This window comes from Gouania willdenowi, chromosome 8, assembly GCF_900634775.1.
Source record: "Gouania willdenowi chromosome 8, fGouWil2.1, whole genome shotgun sequence".
In the NCBI taxonomy this organism is placed as follows: Eukaryota; Metazoa; Chordata; class Actinopteri; order Blenniiformes; family Gobiesocidae; genus Gouania; species Gouania willdenowi.
Window position 1 is genome coordinate 27,273,995 of NC_041051.1, and position 20,140 is coordinate 27,294,134.

At 39.5% G+C, this 20,140-nt stretch overlaps 1 protein-coding gene across 1 annotated transcript in view; it reads right to left on the reverse strand.

Annotated features, from left to right (window-relative positions):
* smurf2 (SMAD specific E3 ubiquitin protein ligase 2) overlaps positions 1-20,140 on the reverse strand; it is a 75,640-nt gene that overhangs the window by 54,940 nt on the left and 560 nt on the right. The gene's annotated exons all lie outside the window — the stretch shown is intronic.

Sequence of the window (20,140 nt, forward strand, 5' to 3'; positions counted from 1 at the left end):
ATATATATATATATATATATATATATATATATATATATATATATATATATGTATAAATGTATCCTTTATCCTTCATATTTATTCATTATTGTTGTTTTTGGTTTGATTTTTGTTCTTTTCCTGTTCTTCTCACCAATCACCAAGTCAAACTCCTTGTACTGTTTTAAAACTGTACTTGGCAAATAAAAACCTTTCTGATTCTGATTCTGAAATCAAGTTAAGTGGTGATGAGCAGCAGGCGCACACTGAGGCCTCGAGAGCTGAAGTGAAAGTCCCACCTGTGCAACGAGGATGGGCTTCCCACAGACTGCCACACAAAGAGCCCCACTGTGCATGGGAATCAATGAAGTCCCCAAAAAAAAAAAAAAAAAAAGGAAAAGCCAAACACCTGGGTAGGGAAAGGGGTCATGTGACATTTTAGAGAGAGGGGAGGGTTTTGCGGGGGTGCCGTCATGGTAAAAGTGGGACGTTAATTCAACGTGCAGGAAAGGAAATGCTAAACAGACACATTCACACACAGCAAGGGATGGAAGCCTGAGAACAGTGCAAAGCACCGTGGGGAAAACAGGGTTCACACTAGATCTAGTCTGTTGCCCTGTGGTTAACCATTACACTGGAGTCTATGAGGTGGAGGAAATAAGGAGTGTGGGAACAGAAACATGCATCTAACACCGTCTGCACCAAGTAGTGAAAATTACCTGGAAACGCTTGTCAAAGAATGAAAGAACGAATGATGCATTAAGTCCTAAACCAAAACTCATTTCTTCAGGCCTGCTGGTTCAGGTTGACCGCCCGCCGAAGCTCCGCTCAGAGCGTTGAACCTGCACCAGCAGACAGTCTGACACACTGTCAGTTAACAGCGCTCCCTCCACCCCCAACCTTTCCTCTCCACATCTGCCGGTTTGTCTGTCTGCACTGTTTTGACTCCATGCATGGCATTGTTCTTCTATAAACAAGGAGCTTCCTCTTCCCCCTCCTCCCTACCTCTGTGGGACTTTAAGCCTCCAGGAAGGGAAACATTAAAAACAAGTGCAAAGACCTTTTCTGCAAGACGACCCGTTCAGCATCTTTTGCTAATCACAGTGCGGTCTTCGAAAACAGTGTTTCTCAAATGGGGGTACGCGATGGCACACACTACAGAAGGTATATGAGAGAGAGAGAGAGAGAGAGTAAAATCAACAAATGAAAGCATCAAAAATATTGGGTTTAGGGATGTCCCGATAGAAGTTTTTCACTTCCGATATGATACCGACATTGCAGCCTTGCGTATCGGCCGACACCGATATTGATACGATACAATATCTGCATAAATCATGCATAGTTTTATTACTTGTTTTGTAGTGTGGAATGTTAGAAAAGGCTTGATCAAGTGATGTTATCGGTGATTTTAGTTGCAGTCTGATAAAATTCTATATTCCTTTTCTGGCTGATATCGGACCAATATCTGTTATCAATATCGGATCAAGACACCTCTAATTGGGATATATAATGTTCAAGTTAAAAATTATTATTATTATAAATATTACCAGCAATTCACAAAACAACAGTAAGAATACAAATAATACAAAGAATAGAAAAACAACAAAATACACAAAATGACACCAAAAACACACACACACACACTAAAAGAGGATAATACTATTACCAGCAACACACAAAACCACAACGAAGACACACTAAATGAGAGAAAAAATACACGAGATCACAACAAAAAACACAGAAACTACAGAGAAACGTACAAAACGACATAAGAAACAACCAAACTACGGCAAAAACACACACGGAGAGAGAATCATTTAAATCATACCAACACACAAAATAAGAGATAAACTGAAAAATAAAAAGAACAGACAAACAACAACAAAATACACAAAATGACACAAAAAACACACAACATGATGATTGAAATGATCTTGATTAGAACATGAACTGAAAATACAAGGTTCAGTCTTTGTCCCACACCAGGAGGGAGATGACCATAAAAAAAAAACTATAGAAATAAATCTATTCAGAAAGCACTAAATACTGTTTCATTTCGCTTATTTACAAAATTTGATTCTTTAAAATGTGTGTTATCACTCATTTATTCCATCATTATGCTTTATAGTAGTTGTTTTTTTTTACGGAATTCTGAGCAAATTGTAGTCAGCCAAAGAGGATACTTGGATTCAGAAATAAGAGAAAAGGGGATATTTGAGCCAAAAAAGTTTGAGAAGCACTGTTCTAAAATGTCAAAAACATATTGGGATTTCTTGTCTTCAACATGTTCACTATGGTTCAATATTACCAAGGTGCAGGAGATTGTAACCTTTGTCCAAGGTTCCATTTTCCAGACAAGACTGAAATGATTGGGATCAGTAAATGTCCAGATGCAAGACTTTGCTATGCTGTCGATAACTTTCAACTGAAATATGTAGCGCCTCTCCAAAACACTGGCAGTAGACACTACAGTCTCACAACAACGCAATAAAAGTTCATTTTTCACTTTTTAATGTATACTGCCAACATTAAAGGCAGAGTTTGAGTACAATTTTTATTGTATTTATTTCTGATTATGGGAGAAACTTCCTGCAGGATATTTACCTTAAAAATAACTATAGTTTTAAAACGTTTTTTATAAGATGGAAGTATAATACGTCAATTGTTGCACGTAGAACCTAAGTTTGGCAATCATGATGTGGCTAAGCACAACAATTATTAATTCTTTGGCTTGGATTCCAGCAATAAGTGTTTAATCTGTGCTAAAACTGTGTTCCTTCAGTTTTTGGGAGAATTACGTCAATCCAGACCAAGTTTTCCTTAGCTTCAGCCTTCAATTTGGTTAATGTTTAGCTCTAATAATAATCACTTCTCCTTAAAAAGTGGAGATTAAATAAAACACGTAAAGGCAAAAAACTTAGATCAACAAGCTTGAGTGCAACGGGGGGAAAAAACACACAGCATCTAATTAACACCAGGGTGCGTTCAGAAACGACTCTATTACATTTAACTTAAGCTCTTAAACTGCATTTAAGCAGATTAAAGTGAGACAGGAGAGCTTTTAGGAGCCCAGTCTAACTCTTCATAGGGTGCTGGCTAAATGGAAACAAGTTATTTAAGTCTGAGTCCAAGGATGATGGAAATTTTTCAACTTAGGCAGCTTTTGCTTTTTTTTTCTTTTTTTTTTTTACATCTTGGTAAATCCTCTTATGTAATATGCAAATCTGATAAGACACCTGGTCTCAACATGAAGATCTTTAAGTCATTGGTAGCAATGTCCTCATGGAACTCACAGGCTGCCAGGAAAATCCCCTAATACCTTTTAAAATACCTGAAGTTTCCAATATTTTGAAAATTACAAAGGAAAAACAGTAACAAAATACCCCAATCTCTCACGTCGTACCGAGAGGAAAACAGAAGGAAAAACTTTAAAGAGAGACATTGATCACCTCTTTCCAGGCAGCAAAAATCAGAAGGGTTTCAAAGACACACTTCATCTTGATCATTTATAAGTCAGGAGGGGAAAGATCTTGTCAACAATTGAGAGGTGGAGAGAAAACCAGCAGCGAGAAGAACTAGAAACCCTACAGCACACTTCAGCCCTTTATCAAAGGATGAACGCACAGCCTAGAAATATAAATACCAGGATGTGTGGTGACATCTGTCGTCCCAAATCACTCCGACTAGAACCATAACACTAAACTGAAGGGATTACTGCAAAGAACAGAGAGATGTCCTTCGATTCCCTTCCTTTAAAACTGAGGCCATCTATCATTCTACATCACAGTCAGCAGCACCTGCTAGAAAAGTAATGAGAGATCTCGTAAAAACCGACTCAGACTCTGAGAGGAAACGGTTTGGGAGTGCCAAGTGTTGTTAAACAGGGATGACACGCTGTGGTTGGAAAATAATGCAGCATTAAAACCCATCCCGTATCCGACACATTTCATATTTGGGGATGGAAAACAAGCACGGGGTAAGTTAAGCCTCGTTTAAAACTCATTTTAGGGGCAATGACGAGTAGTAGAACCAGAGGAGGTTTAAAGTCGTTCAAAGCAAAGGAGAGCTGCATTTACGCAGTCGAGAAATGCGAGAAATCCACTAAAATTAATAAACGATAAAACTTGGGCTAATATATTGATTATCTATCTATTAAAGCAAGGAAGCTCTGTCTGTATGTGTGTCTGTCTGTGCCTCAAATATCTCTAGCGTTCAGGGACAGACAGAGCTCATACTTGCTACATAGCTGCAGCTTGGTTCAAAGCTGTGCCACGTGGGATTTTACTGGACTGAAATAGTCTATTTTATGAATAATTACATTTAAAAAATCATCCTTTGCCAGAGCCTTTAGTCACGTGGTGCACTACAGCCAATCGCTGCACACCGTAGTCACGTCGTGGGCACGTGTGAACAACAGCCAAGCGCACACCCGAGCCAGCAAACACTGCGCGTGTTTGTGTGTGCAGAAACACACGAAATTACAGCAAAAACCCACAAAATAACTAAATATACACAAAAAGGCTCCAAAAACACACAGAATGACTCCAAAACACATACATTACAGAAAATGACACCAAACAACAACAAAAATATGTAAATGAGTAAAAAATGAAATATTTATACCAAAAGAACACAAAATGACAACAGAAATGCACAAAACTACACCAAAAAAGCTACAAAAATACACAAAATGACTCCAGAATCACACTGAAATGGTAACAAACACAAGAAATATACAAAAAAGCACAAAAAAGATACAAAAATACACATTATGATTCCAATAAACATACATTACAGAAAAATACACCAAACGACAAACACAACAACAAACACATTTATCATGCGCACGTCCCATAGAATTAAACCAGGAAAATTGCACATGCTATATTACTTTGTAGTGTTATAAATGGGGTATATTTGTGGGTGCAGAGTACAGAGTATGTACACCTCTTTGTACATCCAACCTTCAAACACACACTCATTTGGCCATAATTGACAACTCTACTTAAGCTCCTCCCACTACATGAATACATACTTCAGACGGACAATGTACAAGTACTTAAAATGCTAATTTGAGAAAACTAAAAACATTTGAGGGAAAAAAAACACATCGTTCACTTTTGGGTGAACCCAACCTATCTTAAAACAAAAATGAGCTTGATTTACCAGTTTATACAATTAGATACTATTACATAGTAGCAGTAGCATTTCTGGCATCTTTAATGAGTTAGTTAATGATGGCAGCACAGAGGAATCAAACCTCTTTGTTTAGACTAAAGCCACATATTTAGCTTCTTAAGAGTAATTTTTAAGCAAGGAGAAAAGAAAAAAGGAGGATAATCACAAGCTAATATGTTTCTTGCCATATCTGCTATATTACTTGCAGAAAATGCGGGTGTGTGGGTGGGAGGATCTAAAAACAAACTGTTTTTAAAAATGAATACTTTAACAAGCAATAAATGTAAAAATCTATGAAAAAAAAAGGTCTAGTTTCATCAGCCATACCAGAAAACGAATCACCTCCAAGTTTAATGACAGTGACAGTGAGTGTTACTAACCACGGTGAAAAAAGAAAATGACCTATAGTTGCTTTGCTACCAAACCAGTCCTTCAACAAAGAAAAGTGCAGATACAAAAATGCACAACTGAGACAGATCCACTGACTCAGACGAGTTAAGCGCTTATCTTCCTGCAGGGAAACTTGTTTGACAACATAAGGAACCTCACCACACACACACACACACACACACACACACACACACACACACACGCACACACACACACACACACACACACACACACACACACACACAAACACACACACACACAAGAGAAAAGAGGCTGGCAACATATTTAGTGTGAGAACATTTCATCCATCTCACGTCACCTTTTCCCTCCACGATTCAGTCCTTTGTAATTGCATAATAGAAAAGTCTACCCCTCCTAATTTCAGCTTGAAATAGAAGGAAACCGCACCACAATGGGAATTTTTAGTAGCATTCCTGTTTGCCTCGCATACTACATCACTCTCTCTTTCCACTTTGTATGACACAACGTGCTAAGCGGCGAGTCGAGCAGACGAGTAAAGTCTTCCACAGTGTCATCACCGCTGAGTGAGAAGTCAAAACAGGGAACAGAACGCAGGCACAGATCCGGCTTCTGCAAGCTTGCGCCGCTGCTGGCTGAGACCCGAGCTGTTTCAAAAGCTGCGTGGCCCTCCAGGCGTCTTGGCTACTTTTCCCCTTTTCCTGCTCTGATGTAATGGAGGAGAGTCGAGGAGAGGCCTAGACAGAGCTGCAGAAAAATGAAGGAGGGGGGGATCATACCAACCTGTTTAGCAGAAGTCAAGGACCACCACACTCTGATAAGTGCCAGAAAAACTTTCCTTCCCCCGATCTACCCGCTCCCTCTGAATTTCCTTGGGAGCTTCAGTTTCTAAGAATTATTTCACAACTTCACGAGTGCACAATGTTACATCATCAAAACTCAACCAAATTTTCCTCGTTTTTACCACCTGCTTTGCCATTGAGTTCACTGGGTTGGTTGCCTCCAAGTCCGTGCCGAAAACAGGCTTATTGGAATATCTAAAACATGTTTACATGATAAAATGCATCATAGTGTGGGCAAAGTTGGATTAAATTACATAAAACTACCAACACTGGGAAACAATATAAACATGTGCAAGATTAGAAGAGTTAATATTTAAAACAATTGCTTTGTGGTTGAAAGTCTTTGCGTCTGATGTGGTGGCAAAGGCTATTGATATATCTTGTATTTGTGGTAACAGTGACCATTAAAAGCTACTGGAGACAACAATCTTTTAAAAAAAAAAAAAAAAAAATCAGACAGTGTAGGCCTCATAGATAAATAAATCTAAGATAATTTGCTTGAAAACAAGAAAATGCAAAAGTTTGAAATTGCCAAGGGAGACTTTGCTTATTCTCCACTAAGCAAACACTCTCTTATCAACATTCTCGGGAAAGTTTTGTGCATTGCATTGTGGGAAGTGGAGTCCCATAGACGGATGCATAGAAGTGTTTTTCCCGGTAAACTCTGATATCACCAAAGCCCAAAAATACACATCTGCCATTGTTTTGCCAAATGTGTTGGGAAGTAACCTTGGCAGACTTTTTGGAGGCAAACATAATCTATGAGGCCTACACTATGGATTCATCAGGTAAAAAATTATAGTCTCTCACAGCTTTAAAATAAACGTACTGTGTGTCGCTAACAAGTAAACTGATTTCCCGTTAAGATTGATTCTTATCAGATAAACAAGGTCATCAAACTTCTTAATCCCAATCGTAATTTCAATACAATTGTTTTAGTTTCATCAGATTGAGGATTCTTATTGGTAATTTATCAGATCGCTAAACACCCATGTAACCAAACCCAAGAATGGTGACTTCTGAAAGCAGTAAAATAAATGCTCCAACACTTTCTGTGTTTCCAACATCAGTGCTGGTTTTATTAATGCCTGGACAATAAAAAAATAAAACAATAAAATCATTGCTGTCTAAAAAAAGATTGCACTTCTTGTAGTGTTGACCTTTGACAGCATGTGCAGACAAGTAAAAAAAAAAAATTAATTAATGCCTGGACAACAATGACCTTACCCTTTGTAACACTAAATCTTACAGATCAGGCCTGAGTTCATGTGAACTAGTGTCAAGTCACAAATCTGAATATGATTTGTTCTGCTGATAGTGATGTATGAAATATTTAGGGAAGAGCCAAAAACAGCTGGACTGGCATTATCACATCACCTCCTATGGACTCGTTAGGATCCTTTTCCTTGGCCGACAACTTGTAAATCAAGCTTCTCGCTTGGAACTGAATCATTAAACAGTCCCTGTTTTGGTTAGATTTGTTAGTCAGTTTCACAAGGGACTTTCTACAAAGTAAACCATAACTTTATCAACCTTTCATTTACAGATCTTCATCATCACTAGCCTCAAGAGTCACAAAGAAAAGGCAATAAACACTAACTGCTCCTGGATTTTGTATGTGTTTAGGACTCCTACTATCAGATTGTGAAGCAGGGAGAAAAAGAAACAGCATCATAGTTTGCTTCTCTGCGCACATGCGGTGATATTTTCTTTACTGCACTCTGGAATCCTTTGGTGTATTTGTTCAACTTCAGCAGAGATGCCATTTGAAATGTGAGCGGGTGTGAATATAAACATCTCTCCTCTGATCCCATCTCAGAGGACCGAAGGGGCTGAAACGTCAGGCTGAGGCACGGACAGACGTCTATGGTCAGCTGTTGGCTTCTTGCAGCTTTTCGCCAAACCACCCCCTCTCCCACCGCCCCGCTCCCACAACCAGGCCCAACAAGCCTTCCGCCAGCAACAGAGACGTCCATCTGCTTGAGGTTATTCAGAGTTACAAAGTTTAATTGCATCAACCCGTGTCCACTCAGGTTTGAAGCAGAACTGGCACGTCAAGGAATTTGATCTCAGGTTACGATGTCTCCTTCAGACAGCTGGGCACGAACACTCTGGCCACCCTGCCTCCACCTCTAATTCTAGGGAAAGGGCAGTGACCCCTTCATATGTGGATGTTTATCACAGCTAAAAATACTCTGCACTAACTCACCAAGGGGTCTTACCTGCTAAGAAATGACAATAGAGACAGACGTCTAAAGAAACCAATGAGGAAGGAAACACCAATCAAAGAGAGTAGGGGAATGTGACAGGAGAGGATGTTGTGTCTTTCACTAATCCACAGCCTCAAGATCCACGACATCAAAGAACGTAAGACCAGTATGATGACAAAAAGCCTTTATAGAGCCAGTAAAATCACATGAGCCACTATGCTATTTTTTAAATAGAAAAGACAACCCTGTGGGTAGGGTTGTCCAAACACAGTCCTCTGGTCCTATTCCACCAAACTGTCAACATTTTTGTTACTGTTAATACATTCCACAAAAGCATTAATAACCTTTAAAGAAATAGACCTCAACTGGGAGACCACTGACGTACTTATTAACTTCATAACTAGTAGGAATCAGAGGTGGTTTAGAAGCTGCATATACAATAAAAAGACATGCAGTTGGTAGTGAACATATTTGACAAGATGTGATGCAGTGATTACTTATGGAAGTGCTCCAGTCACACAGTTTAAAGAGTTGTGTTTCATTATTTTCTAAATTGGGCTAAATTATTAAAGGACATTTGGCCGTAATTATCACCAAAAAAAGACATAGAGGACAAAATGTAAAATGTGCATTAGTTTAGATGTTTAGACCCAATTCAATGATGAATTATAGATCTAGACAGATATATAAAACAGTATAAGAGTAAGCACATAATAAAATGTCTAGCTGCCTCCCCAATATAATGCATACAATTGTCTTCTTCAACAAAGTGTACAGCATTTGTAATAGAACAGAGTGAGCTAATGTAGAGGCATGCGTCTGCAAAATAAATACCCACCAGTAAAGTTTCTAATTTCAAAGAAAGATGAAGTTTGAAAATTAGGGTAGAAATGGAGGTAAAGCATGTGTGATAGTAAAAGAGCCTGCAGGCAGGAGTTTAGTTCTCACTGGAGGTTCTTTCCCCCCACATACTCACCGCTAATCCAATACTGACCATTAACCACCAAAACCAGGTTAACGGAGCTGGCCTTTGAAGGGGGGATTTTCAAAACCACCCAGGAGGATTAGCACGTCTCCTGGGCCAGACGGAGGTTTTGAGCCTGCTACTCTTTCCCTCCGGCAGGGCTACCAAAGACACACAAAGCTGTGAGAGCTTGTGATATGGCACAGTTATCTGACAGATCGTGGACTCACCTTGAACGGTGATTAACTGTGGCCTTGTGCACACACAAAAACACTGCATAAACACAGAGATGGGAGTTCATGTTTTCAAGGCACAAGAGCAAGAGTTGGACTTTATTTCTATTTAGAAGGAATGAAAGCACATAATGTCAAAGAGCCCGAAAATAGGCTTTGAATTTGTTAGGTAATACCCCTACTGGGCAATCACAACATTGCTACAGCTCTCCTGGGTGTAAACCAAGCCCATGTTGGTGATTTCCTTTTTTTGAATGAAACAAGATGTGCACATAGAGGAAAATATTGTTATGTTAAAATTACAAAGCAGCCATTATAAAGTGTTGATGCTCAACTCAGCAGGAAGAGCCAGTTTCTCCAAACCACACATGCCACCCACTAACCACAACCAGAGCATACTGTTATAATACAGTGACAGGATGAAGCTCGACGCCACCCAGTGATACATGAGGCGCCCCTGAACCCCTGCTTTGTTTGACTGCAGGTCTATGCGTTGCTGTTTCAAGGGAACCTCAAAAGGGGCTTTTTCTGGAGCGGTCTGCACCCCACCTGTCAGGGGTGACGTTTGGACAAGTGTTTAGGTCTCGGGAGCACTTCCTCTTTGGGAAGCAGCCTGCTCTCTCTTTTCCCATTTTCCCTCTCCTTCAGCTCCATCTGGTCTCCTCGGGGACCGTTGCTGGCGGCTGTTGAGGGTCGAGCAACCGCAGAAAGCTTTGTCTCATTGAGGCGCAGCTGAACCAACAGAAACAACGACTCAACGACTCAAGCCAGTCAATTAATTGACAGAACAATTTAGAATTGAGAGGCTCTCAGTAGAGAGAAGGAAAATGTTTACTAATGATGTGCCATGATTGCTCATTAAACACCCCCCACCCCCTCCTTTCTTGATTCCTACACCTTCGTTTTCTTTCACCCTGCTTGTTTTTGATGGCATTATTTTCTTTTCTTTCACAACTTGTCAAAGCTAAATGTGGAAATGTTTGCTCCAAATGCCTGTCCATGAAGAGCCAGTAGTTCTCCACATGCAGCTAATCACTGTGTATTTACTATGTATCCTGTCTGAACATCCAGATGAACCCAAATCACTTCCATACAGCCCACTCTGTAAAGTCAGCTCCGATCGACACCACATGAAATGCACTCAGCCTCGGCTCAAACCACATGAAAAGCCTTCTTGGTCATCAACTTCTGGGTCCATCTGTGCACAGCTGTGTTACTGTTTTTTCTTCAATTAAGCCACATCCAGACACCCATTGGCAACCAAAAGACTGAAAGAGCCTACCTGTCTCTTCCACCTAAAGCCACACAGCCTTATCTAAGTCTACACTGTGTTTGGTCATTTTGGTCAGACTATTTTCTCATCCACATAAAATGGCAGAAATGCACATAAAAGGGCATCAAAAGGACATTAAAGCAGCAGGAGGTGTTACTTTCCAAAGTAAGGATTAGTTATTTTGACCATTTAACACCTCGTAACTAAGTTTGTTCCAAAAAGCTAACTGAGATCACCCAAAGAGAAAAGAGAAAACAATTTGGAAAAAATCCTGGTGGCCGTCCTGCTAAAAGACTAGGAGTGCGTTCACACTAAAGAATCCTACAGTGGTTAAAACAGTCTACGATTTGTTTGCCAGAATAGTCCGCCTTGTTTGGGAGGTGTGAACATGTAAACAAAGTCTAGAGCGGATCAGGCCAGCGAATTCTAAAGTTTATTTTTAAGTGTTTTTTTAAAAAAAGTCTAGAGCGATTAAGGTGCACTGTGAACAGAAATGCTCTCGGCTTGGACCAAATACAGGGTGTCGAAGATGACGTAGAGTGCACAGCATTTCAGGTGGAAATGCAGGAAAACTGGCTACGGCGCAAAACAAAACAACCAAACACCAAAAGCACTGCAAGCAGGTGGAGATGGTAGAATTATTACGCACTCGCTTTGACTAATAGACGAGAGCTTCTTCTTCTCATTTCTGTTTGTCTGCCCAGAAAAGTCTTTATTCCAGTAATGATGCTCCTCAAGCGACTAGCTCATGCAACTGCATCAGAGGCAGTCTGGAGCGGATCAAACGGTTTGCGATGAACACAAAAACCGCGTCAAATCAATCAATCAGCTTTTCTCCGCTTATTTGGCCATGGTGAGAAAAATCAAGCTAGGCCAAATTTCACTGATCCAAGTTCATGGATAGGTGAAGAGAAGGGTCTAGGACAGTGATTCCCAACCAGGGCTACTTGTACCCCTAGGGGTACAGAAGCTTATTGTGGGGAGTACATTTATCAATCAATTTAACGTTCCTAGTTCCTTTTTAGGCAGGGGTTTTTTGGGGAAAAAATTTACCACAAACTATTGCTAAAAAAAAAAACTGTCCATTTTTGTAATTTACTGAAATAAGATTACTGAAGAGTCGATGTATCACACGAAAAGGTGTCAACCTGTGGAATAGTGTAGAAGAAAACCTGAAAAGTGCTGCTAGTCTACGGAAATTCAAAATACATTATAACAGAATTGTTTTGGAGAAATATCCAAATGACATTAGACCGTAGCTCTTTTTTAACCCTAGGTAACCCTGCAATATTAGGAAAAAATATAAATGCTATATCATAAACACCAATATAATGTATGTATAAATGTGTGTAGATTGTGATAATTCTGTGTGATGTCAAAATGTACGCCCTATTAATCCCCGTGCGCCAATACCTTTCTACTAACCTCAACCGTTTTCGCCTTCTTCTTCTTTTATTGGATTTCCGGCAGGCTGTACACCGCTACCGCCTCCACTTCCTGGCTATACTTACCTTCCTTTTTTACTAACGCTAACCCTAACCGCTAACGCCTCCACTTCCTGGCTATACTTACCTTCCTTTTTTACTAACCCTAACCCTAACTGCTACCGCCTCCACTTACCGCTGTGGGCGCGGTTTCTAAGGGGCGTCACTTGTAAGGGGCATCGCTTGCACAGTACCCGTGGCTGCAGTTGGATATACTTGGATGGGGGGTGCACCTAGCGAACATGGAAGGGGGGGGTGGGGTAGAATGCGCAGAGCACATCGAGCAGAGTGACGGAGTGCATATGAGGTGCGCTTACCGGACCTGGGAGTGGGGGCAGGGAAGAACGCGCCGACTCGACGAGTGGAGTGAAGGACGAAAAGAGCAACTGCTCAGCTGGGGAACCAGCTACCACCAGTACGGTCTACAGTCTGGACAAACTGGAGACGGTGGCTACAGTGGGTAAGTTCAAAACAACTCACTGATGTTTACCTACAGGTTTTATACAGCAACAGCTTATAAGGACGACAACAGACCTCTGAAGAGGTGCTGTGATATCTGCCCCCAAGATGTAGCCAGATTCATAGAGGTTCAGGCCTTTGGGCTTTTTGTTTGACAAGCAAGGCTGTCACGTTGATGCTAATAAATGAAACTGGATAACGATAGTAGCTGTTAAACTTACTGAAATCGTTCCAAACATGCTTAATAAGGTTAATTGAGTTAAGTGTTTTTAATCAATTTCATCTTTATCTGCTGCATTAGTGGGCTGAAAGCACCCTCGCTTTAATCCCGTGAGATTATGCAGAGAATATGACGTCTGTCAAATAATTAGACCACCTGTTTTATCACAAAAAATATAGTTAAAATGTGAAGGTTTAGTTCATGTCATTCAGCTAATTCCATTTCAGTAGGTAAACACTTTAATAATGTGTTATATTTTGTCAGATTTTGTGCAAGACTGGTCTTTTCTATCTTTTTGCCCACCCATTCACTAAAAATAAATGCGTGATATTGTCCCAAAAAATGCATGTAAGGGTATATTCCATGTCATGGAATATACCCTATCGTTACTTCATACAAAACTACTGTACGCCAGTTAAGTCAACTATTCATCAGCATGAATGGCTATGCTGTACACACCAGGATCCATCAACAGCACTACTTCATATCCAAACACATTTGTATTCAGCAGGAAAAAAGGGGTTTTGGGGTTTAGTTACTCTTCAAGTAATTATTAAAAAAGACAGGAAAGAAAACTTTTTAAAGTGTCAGATTAGTATTGAAGACCTATTGAGGAAACACAGTCTGCCTGGGTGGGAGTGAAATGTGCGTTGGACTTGGTCTGCGAAGGAAGGAGCTTACAGTCGGAAAGAACAGGGCTGACTCAGAGAGGAAGAGGTGGGAAAGTAAATGGAGAATTCAAGGGAATCCCACTGAGATAGCTCTCTTCACAGGTTCGCAGCATGCCAAAGAATTCAGATGAGCAAACCATATGTTGAAGGAGTCACATGTAAGCCCCAGGCAGAGACAAAACTACATTAAAAGGTAGAGAATTTATGGTCACCCTGGTGCACAGATGAGTTACTCATGAGTCGGCGCTGACATACAGACTGCAACTCTCAACATTTGTGGCATGCTGGTGTTTCCTGCCCTCAATCCTATTAGTCCGCATTCAGCCGCGTGTCATCACATTTATGGCTTGCTTGGAAATTACACCGAGCAAAGGGGGTTTAGGAATGATCAGACACAGAGCTATGCCTCGCTGATGTCATTTATGACTTGGCAGATTGGAGCTGTTTTGCAGTTTGCCATGTGTTTCTGTGTGACATAATTCAAGGAAGATCAGCTGTGAAGTAATAATGGAAACCTGTCTCGTGCAGTTCTGCGGCAATTCCCGTCTCCGAGTGTTGGTTTCAGCAGCTGGCTCGCTGCTAGGAGTGCAATTTTTTCCAGTCAATGGGAGGATTGGTGGGAAAAATATCAGACTCCACAACAAACAGACAGTTTAAATGCTAAAAAAAAAAACACATAACCTACTACCTCTGTAAAGATTGATAGGCACACCAATTAAAAAATCCCCTAGAATTGGCTTCATGCTGCTACAATGTGATGCGGTTTTGGTCTATTTGCTAAACAAAGCAACATTTAATGACAGTGTAGGGTGAAGCCATGCTTCTAAATGACTTTATTGCTTTCCTATACAGAAACTGTTCTTGCCCTGAGTTTCCAGGCAGGAGAAGGAAAAATAAATTGGGTGCTACTTCAATAATCTGAGCGACGGGACAGGCCTGACATGTGGGTGACCTATCTTACTATTACATAAGTGGAAAAGACGGTTTCCTTGTGGAATGGAAATGTGTCCAGTACTTTATACTGTGTAGGCTGGGAAAGACAGCACCATTAAGTAACTCCAGATAAACCATCCTTGGTTTAACCCTGAACCCTGTGACCTTTGATGGGTAGCACTGGACTCTTGTATGAATAAAAGCCCCCATAACGCAACAAGCTGTGAACCTGAACTGATGAGACTTGCAGGACTCTAAATCAACGCTTGGCCACTTGCACTACCAAGTTAAAGATGTAGTCTGGCAAGTTATTATCATACATAACAAATTTAACCTAGAAAGCCCAAATAAAATGAACTTATTTATGATAATCATATTGTTTCTTCAAGGAAGCTGTATTATAAGTTACAAGCTTTCTTCAAAATTTGAAGATTTTTAGCATTAGTTGAACTATCCCAAAGTGGATTTAGTCTTTTATTCTATTGAGAATGTATTATTTTATATGTAATAAATCTGTCAATCTTATGTTGTTGTTTTTTTCATTTTGGATTGTTTTGATAATAGTTTTCTGTTCATTCTGACTTGATCTTAAAAGTTGCATTGCTTTTTTTCATTTAATGGTTGAAAGAAAAGGAAGAAAAAAGAGAAGAGAAAATGTTGACAAGAACCACCATGGGATGAAGAAAATATTTTTCCATTTGTCGTTACATTTCTTTTGTGTATGTTTGAATGCAGAAAAACATTGGTTGACGTTAGATTGGAAAGGAAAAAGGAATCGGTTTCTCCAAATATGCATTTCATCTTACCTAGAGTGCCTCGATTGTGTTTCATCTGACCTCGACTACAACACGACGACGCAACTCAGAACCAACATTTTTTGGAGGGCAAAGTTGGAGAACGTGTCGTTAAAAATCCTGATCAACTTAAAGCGCACTGGACGTACATGAAATTAGAAAGACTCGCAAACGCAAACATGTTTATTACAGAGATGAACTTTTTGAATAAGCTTTCTTAAGGTTGTACACTGTATCAATCAGCATCATGGGGAGAAAGGGTGGTGCTCCGCAAGGTCTTTCTTTCACAGTCAACTCACATTCTTGGAATTCCTGCAGGAGACCACTGCTGCACATCTCAAACTGCAGACTAGTTCGCAACCTCCAAGAATCCTCGAGACATGAAGGTCATGCACGTCAGAAAATTGTCAAAAAATATCAACCAAACGCATGCAAAATAGGAAATACCATAAAGTACGACAGATTTACTGCTTTTGGCAGAATAACCTGTCACTATTTTTACTCTTACAGAATCTGTAGTTCATGATTTGGTAGCACTTTAGCTTGTTCTTTCTCAACGATGGTTCTTTACCAGTTGATTCAAACTTTCCATGTTGAATTGGCTTTGGAAAAGAAAGTTGTGAGTACTGAACAACAATGACCGTTACTGCTATGTGTGAAAGGGTTTGGCTGAAAGTCACGACACTTAGTGTGAATAAAGAAGTTAAAAGTTGTGCAAGACAGACACTCTTTCGTTATTCCAGTCAGAAGCAGCTCTTGCTTTGATGTTTCACTAGATTTCTTGGGGGGTGGATTGAGATTCACTCACAACCTGGATGCACATCAGAGACATTTAAAAAAAGAAAAGAGAAAAAGAGGGCAGCTGTCTGACCTTTGTCCTCATCCCAGTCAAAACAGCTCTCACAGCTTCTCCTCTCTATTTGTGTTTAAAAGGCACAAAACCAAAACAGGCCAACGATGGAGGAGAGAGGTGTCCAAACAGATCAGCACAGCTGCACACTGCTGCACAACAACAGCCTCCTCAACACATGATATTCACACGTTAGCTATCATTGGAACGTCACTTCCCTCAACTTTTCTCTAGCTGGGTTTCCATTACAGATTTTTGCAAAATAAAAGCAATATTTTTAAATGTTGACAAAGTATAATTGTCGCTTTGAACGTGTTTCCATTAAACGTCGGTTTGGGCAGGCGCCACATAACTCCTATGAAATCTCATCCCACGAGACTTTGCTGTAGAAAGACGGACACTCAGAACCTTCTTATAACACTGCATCTTCCTTTGTTGTTTCACGTCTAATGTGGCAGTAATAATTTTGAAGCCTAATGCTAAGAAATGTCCCGGTCTTCTCTTCTGTCTACACGTATCGCGCCATGTTTTCTCGGAAGAGCAGTGGTCATGTGACCAAGTACCTCACATCATGTGACCATGTACGTCACGTTCTGTGATGTGTATTTGCGTAAAAAAAATTCCCATAGTGCTTTTGCAACACATTTCAATATAGTAACGCTCAAAATACCTCCTCATGAAAGCGTAAAAACTGCTGAGTGATATTTGAGTGTTTTTTTTAAATTCAGGTGTTTCCATTACTAGTTTTTATTGCGCTATTAAGATTTTGCGCATTTCCAAGCGCGATGGAAACGCAACTTCTTATGGTGTTTCGGATATGGTAAACAAACTTTACATTTATGGACAAAATCCAACACACAAGTATCAGTCAAACTCACAACAAATTCTTAGCGTCAGCATTTGTTTTTTTCGCGAGAGACTTGACTCTCACCTCGTGGATCCCTGAAACCGTGTTTAAAAAGGGGACATGGTACCTCTATGGCTGTTGTGTCAATGCTTTACTTTAGATTTTCATTTCAGAGTTTCCTCCTCCATCAATGTAGCGTAACTAGCAGATTTCACTGAGCCAAACGCTAACTGGACTTACCAACCAAAAAGTTACACTTAGATTTGAGATTTAATCATTTATCAAAAAAAAAACAATGCATATTAATAAACATAGATTAGTAATTATACAGGATAGCAAGAGCTAATTTCCACTTTAAGCCCTTTAGCCAACCAATGACAGCCACAATAAAAGAAGAAAAATAAAACAGAACACAAGATACACTTTAATTTTAGACCAGGAAATAATCAACATATTAACCAGAGATGAGATGTTAAAGTACAAGGTGCTAAAAATACACGTAATATTTATTTCCTGTACTTAATTGAGGCATTTAGAGGAAACAATCAAAAGTAGCTAAAAGACCTGAATCCTAATCAATCAAAATCTGCACATGGTATTAGCCAACGTTTCAGTCTATTAAGAAAACACACTACGGTTCGTTAGTACTGTAGTACATTAAAATAACTAGGTCCAACATGCAAAAGCTAGTGAACATTAGTGAAAATAACATGACGCTACAATTTACGATTAGCTGATGCTGAAACAAACCCTGAGTGGTTCATGGTTCAAATACAGTGTTTTGTTGCTACTTCCAGGATAATTAATATTCACATTTAACACGTCTCGTGCTCCCATAAAGTGCATTTTAAAGCTGTGTTTGTAAATGCTCTGAGCTTCTTTCAGAAACTGAGGAAAAGGCAGCAGAAAACCAGTGTTTCAGATCAAATTGCATCCATCTACCGGTGACTGGTGAGGTGATCCACTTCTGGTTGCTATGAAACGTGTGGTTGCCGTTGGATACAACACTTTAAGTGGCAAAAGCTAGCTAGTGTTAAAGGTTTACCTTTAGAGTTAATTAAAGTTATATGGCTGAAAAATATAAATCAAATGTGACGGATACATGTTAATGTGTTACACATTTCTTAACTAAGCATTAAAATTTCCCTTGGGATCAATAAAGTATCTATCGTATTTATCTATTTATAGCATTTTGAGGAGGTTTTCTTTTTGAAAAAGAGTACAAACCCATGTGGTTCTCATCATGAACGCTCAAACTTTAGATTTCACATTTTAATTATCAATGTCAAAAGATAACTTAAGATGCAAAGCTAATGTAAATTGAATTATGTTATATCACTCTTAAGATTACTGATACATATTGGCTTAGTGAGATGATGGTTTGGTTTTGGCAGAATTGGAAAACTTGGTTTTGTTTGACAACACAACCAATTCTGGTGGAAAAAAAAAGGAACACTTCACAGTTGTGTATGTGCACGTGTGTGGCTGGTGTGCGTCAGATCATGACTGCGTGTCAGGTGTGATTCAGTTGAATTACAAATATTTCAAAATAAAACACACTTTATTCTTTACTTGCAGCTTGTCGCCTAATGGTTCATGGACCAGTACGGGTCTGCGGCCCAGAGGTTGGAGACTGCATTACATTTGTTAAACTTTGGTTATAAAGCTATAAAACCTCAGTGAGGGGCTTTATTTATCCATCCATCCATTTTCATACCCGCTTATTCCCGTTTATCAGGGTCGCGGGGGTCTGCCGGTGCCAATCTCCGGCTTTCATAGGGCGCTGGGCGGGGGTACACCCTGGACAGGGCGCCAGTCCATCACAGGGCAACACAGACACAGACAACCATTCACTCTCTCATTCACTCCTATGGGCAATTTAGAGACTCCAATCAACCTTACAGTCATGTTTTTGGATGGTGGGAGGAAGCCGGAGTACCCGGAGGAAACCCACGCAGCACGGGGAGAACATGCAAACTCCGGGCTTTATTTATTGTATCATTAAAACATTTGTCAATCCCTCATATTTGGTAAACATTAATTATTGTTTGATCCCAAATTATCATTTTAATGCTTTTGTCTGAATTTTATTCTAAATGTACATTTAGGACCTGCAAAGAATGACATTAGCCTAATCTTTTTTTCTTCATTTATATGCACATGTACATTAAAACATGTTTCTACGTATAGGCTAAATATGAATCATGCATGAAGGAAATGTATAATAATATTAACATCAATATTGAAAGCACAGATCTTCCATCACTTGACATGGACGCCGTCAGATCCGTAACACCAGTAGCCCATGGGAACTGTCTGTGTCCACGTGCATCAAGGCGTGAGATGCACACCACAATCAAGAATTACAAATATTTCAAAATAAAACACAAAAGTTAAACACTAATTATTTTTTTAACTGTACTCTTTCCTTGGGGCCCATCACCTAATGGTCCATGGACCAGTACGGGTCTGCGGCCCAGAGGTTGGAGACTCCTGGCATAGACTGCATTAATTACATTTGTGAAAGTTTTTTGGCTAATATTTATTATTGTTTCTCAAATTATAATTTTAATACTTTTTAAGAGTTTTATTCTAAATTTACATATCGGACCTGCAAAGAACGACATTAAACTGTTTTTTTCTTAATTTATATATAAATGTACATTAAAAGTTGTTTTAAGTGTGTATATATATATATATATATATATATGAATCATCATCAAATGTATAATAATAATAATAATAATAATAATAATAATAACATCAATATCGGAAGCACAGATATTCCATCACTTGACATGGACACCATCAGATCCGTAACACCGGTAGCCCGT